Source organism: Nicotiana attenuata, unplaced genomic scaffold (genome assembly GCF_001879085.1).
Source record: "Nicotiana attenuata strain UT unplaced genomic scaffold, NIATTr2, whole genome shotgun sequence".
Lineage (NCBI taxonomy): Eukaryota > Viridiplantae > Streptophyta > Magnoliopsida > Solanales > Solanaceae > Nicotiana > Nicotiana attenuata.
This window is the reverse complement of record NW_017671818.1, coordinates 199,654-204,513: the sequence shown is the minus strand read 5'-3', so window position 1 is coordinate 204,513 and position 4,860 is coordinate 199,654.

Genomic DNA, 4,860 nt, shown 5'->3' with positions numbered 1-4,860 from the left:
CGCGATTTTAACAAAAGATTAACTAGTTTAAGAATTAACTAAAACTAATGGGCATGGTATGAGATTATTGAATTAATTTATTGAATGTTGAACATCACGCTACGCGAGCGATTCCGTGAATAACAAAGATTAAAGCGTGCCTACTAATTGCCTAGCGTCTTATATTATTAAGAAAAAGAATTATGAGTGATTAACTTAATCTTAAAACAAATGACATTGTATTTTAACAACTCCCAAAATCGATGAGCTTGATTATATATGCCATTGTACAACTTTGAATTGGGTTAATCAACTAAGAAACGTGAATTCCTTGAACAACGCAATAAGAAATGATGTAAGTACACCTATGGAATGAATGTTCGTGGCCTTGATAGCATAACATGATAAATTTTCCCACAAATAAATTAAGTTGCCAACTATATAGGGAACCAATATAAGCACATTTAACTGGAAAATTAAACACGTATTACCAAGATTGTTGTCACGACCCAAACCCCGCACTGGTCGTGATGGCGCCTCTCGTGAAGACGAGTCCGGCCAACTAACCCAACTCGTCTTTTCATAAATAGTTAAACATTAATAAGCAATTTAAATGCGATTCAATGATATAACTAACGGAAGCACAAGCCCGACACAGCCTTAATCGGGGTGTCACAAGTCACGAGCATCTATCAGAATGTAAATCCACTACAGGGTCTAAAATGTACAAAACCGGAATAATGAACAAAAGAGAGAGACATGGTGCTGCTAACGGTGACAGTCACCTCCTTAACTCATATAACTCTGCCTCTGATCGGCCCAAAACCCGCTACCGGATGAATAGATACCTGCATCTGCACACGAGGTGCAGGGAGTAAAGTGAGTACTCCAACTCAGTGAGTAATAAAGGTAAATAACAACTAAGCAGTAAGGAATCACGTAAAGCAACCAACATGCTGTATAGATGAGCACATAAAAGTTCGCCCCCGGGCAATATCTCAAAACAGTGCCAGCCCCTCGGGCTCACTCTCAGAAACACTCTCAGCCCCTCGGGCTCTCTCTCTCAGATCACTCTCAGAACAGTATCATATAGTAACCGCTGCGGCGTGCAGCCCGATCCATATATCGTCGACGGCGCTCACTGGGGGTGTGCAGACTCCGGGAGGGGCCCCTTACGGCCCAAGCGCAATATCAAGCCACCTCGTGGCACATAACATAAGGCCTGAAAGCCTTCTCACATCACTCACAAGGCCTGAAAGCCTCCTCACATCACATTCGAGGCCTGAAAGCCTCCTCACATCACACCCAAGTCCTGCAAGCCTTCTCACCTCAAACATAAGGCCTGAAAGCCTCCTCACATCACACTCGAGGCCTGAAAGCCTCCTCACATCACACTCGAGGCCTGAAAGCCTCCTCACATCACACTCGAGGCCTGAAAGCCTCCTCGCATCACACTCAAGGCCTGAAAGCCTCCTCACATATGGCCCTCGGCCTCACTCAGTCCAGAAAATATCATAAGCCCCCCAGGCATCAATAAAATAGTAGTGCTCAGCCCAAACAACAGTGGAAATATCATTTAAGTCTCGAAGTTCAACTAAAGCGGCTGAGTTTGTAAAACAGTATAATCAACAGGACTGAGTTCAAGTAGTATATCAAAATAGTGAGGAAACAGTGATAAAAATCCCCGAAGGGTTCAGATAATTGGCACGAAGCCCAAATATGGCAATAAGCCCAAATCATGATAATAACAAATAAGTTTCAGTCAAATACGCGGTAAAATCATCAATCAGGACGGACCAAGTCACAATCCCCAACGGTGCTCTACCTCACGCTCGCTATCCGACGTGCAAGTCACCTCAATATAGCACTACGGTGTGCAAATCCGGGGTTTCAAACCCTCAGGATATCATTTACAATCATTACTCACCTCGAACCGGCGAAATCTCTAGCTCGCGACGCCTTTGCCTCTCAAATCGGCCTCCACGCGCGTCGAATCTATCCAAAATCAGAGCGAATACATCACAATAGGCTAAGGGAACAATACCCAATCGAAAACAATCGAAAAATATCAAAAATGTCGAAATTAGCAAAACCCGAGCCCCGGGCCCACTTCTCGAAACTCGGAAATTTTCACATTATTAAATTTCTTATCTTCCCACGAGTTCATACATACCAAAATTTCTCAAATCCAACCTCAAATGGTCCTTCATGTCCCCAAATCAAATTTCAAAAATCTCAAGCCCTAGTTCTTCAATTTTTAGGCTTAGCTTCCATGAATTTCTAGGTGGATTTCACAACACAAACGAGTTTTAAGACCAAAATTCTTACCTCAAGTCGTTTCCCCTCGAATCCCTCTTTAATCTCCACCAAGAAGCTCTCAAAATGATCAACCATGGAGGAAAAATGACCCAAAATCGCGGATGAAATGAAATTATAACATTCTGCCCAGCAATGTTCCTCCTTCATCGCGATCGCGACCCAAGTCTCGCGATTGCGAAGCACAAATCATCAAGCCTTCCAAATTACTCAACGCGAATGCGGTGAAGCCCACGCGAACGCGATGCTCAGACCTGCAAAACTATGCGAACGCGGATAAATCCACGCGAATGCGATGAACAAAGATCCTCAGACCCCAAATTCCTCTACGCGATCGCGATTGCACTCACGCGAACGCGATACATTGCATCCCAGCCGTTACAATTAGCTATAAAAAGTAAACAATAAATCTGGCCAGATATTTAAATATTCCATATGATTTCGGTTTCTTGATTTTATCCATGATATGACTTCTATTATAATAATTTAAAAACTCTACTAAAATTCAAAAATATCTTATCCTTTTATTTTTAAAACTACATTAGATTTTAAAAAATAATCCCATTTTGAAATGATTTGTTTATATTTTAAATAAAATATTTCATGTCATACCAGTTTTTTTTTTTAAATATATTTTTGTTACACTTGAAAATTGCTGTAGAAACTATCAATTAGAAACCAATGTCCCTCTTGTTGAATTCGAGAAAAATAACTTTTCACATAATCTAGTGATTCAAAACTNAATGGAATGACTCAAACTAGGAAGTGTGTGTCTCCTACGAGTGAGGTTTAAGGGCTTCGACTAGGAAACGCGTCTCTTAGGATTGGTGGTTCAGATTAGAAAGTGCGTCTCCTTTGCAAGACTTGTACTAGGAAGTGTGTCTCCTAAGATTTGGTGGTTTAGAATAGGAAGTGCATCTCCTAATGGAATGACTCAAACTAGGAAGTGTGTCTCCTACGAGTGAGGTTTAAGGGCTTCGACTAGGTAATACGTCTCCTAGGATTGGTGGTTCAAATTAGGAAGTGTGTCTCCTATGAATGAGGCAATGACTCAAACTAGGAAGTGCGTCTCCTAGGATTGGTTGAAAGGTTTGGACTAGGAAGTGCGTCTCCTAGGATTAATGATTCATATTAGGAAGTGCGTCTCCTATTGGAATTGCTCAAACTAGGAAGTGCATCTCCTATTGAAAGGTTTGGACTAGGAAGTGCGTCTCCTAGGATTGATGGTTCAGATTAGGAAGTGCGTCTCCTATTAGAATGACTCAAACTAGGAAGTGCGTCTCCTAGGATTGGTAGTTCAGATTAGGAAGTGCGTCTCCTATTGGAATAACTCAAACTAGGAAGTGCATCTCCTAGGATTGGTTGAAAGGTTTGGACTAGGAAGTGCGTCTCCTAGGATTAATGATTCATATTAGGAAGTGCGTCTCCTATTGGAATTGCTCAAACTGGGAAGTGCTTCTCCTATTGAAAGGTTTGGACTAGGAAGTGCGTCTCCTAGGATTGATGGTTCAGATTAAGAAGTGCGTCTCCTATTAGAATTACTCAAATTAGGAAGTGCGTCTCCTAGGATTGGTAGTTCAGATTAGAAAGTGCGTCTCCTATTGGAATAACTCAAACTAGGAAGTGCATCTCCTAGGATTGGTTGAAAGGTTTGGACTAGGAAGTGCGTCTCCTAGGATTAATGATTCATATTAGGAAGTGCGTCTCCTATTGGAATTGCCTAAACTAGAAGGGCATCTCCTGTTGAAACGTTTGGACTAGGAAGTGCGTCTCCTAGGATTGATGGTTCAGATTAGGAAGTGCATCTCCTATTAGAATGACTCAAACTAGGAAGTGCGTCTCCTACGAGTGAGGTTGAAAGACTTAGACTAGGAAGTGTGTCTCCTATTGGGATGACTCAAACTAGGAAGTGAATCTCCTACGAATGAGGTTAAAGGACTTGGAGGGAATCTAACCAGGGGTTGGCGCCCTGTATCAATGAGAAAGAATGTAACCAGGGGTTTGCACCCTGTGTCACTAAGAGGGAATATAATCAAGGGTTGGTGCCCAGTATCAGTGAGAAGGAATATAACCAGGGGTTGGAACCCTATATTACTAAGAGAGAATATGGCCAGGGATTGGCACCCTGTATCGCTGAGAGAATGTGACCAAGGGATGGCGCCTTGTATGAAAATGGAACCTCACTAAAGATTGTTGTACCTTATGGTTTCAGGTATGGATTGGTGTACCCTATACTAAACATGCGACTAGGGAGTGGTGTGCTCTATGTCAAAATGGAACCTCAACTAAGGACCGATGTACCTTATGCTGGAAAATGCAGTGGTTGATTATGTGATTATAGGCATATCTAGAAAGAAAAAGTAGAGAGTTTGAAGAACTTACCTTTGGTGACAATTCGTCCTTTGAGAACTTCAATTCTACACTGCTTTGTTTCCTGCGTCAAACAAAGAAAGATTTGTGAGTTTAACAATGGTGGTCGGTTTGTGGCCTTGAATGCCCTGAGCAGTTTTAATCTGGGCCACCTCGTTGTTAGAGAACTGATTTGCAAGTAATGGTACCAAACGG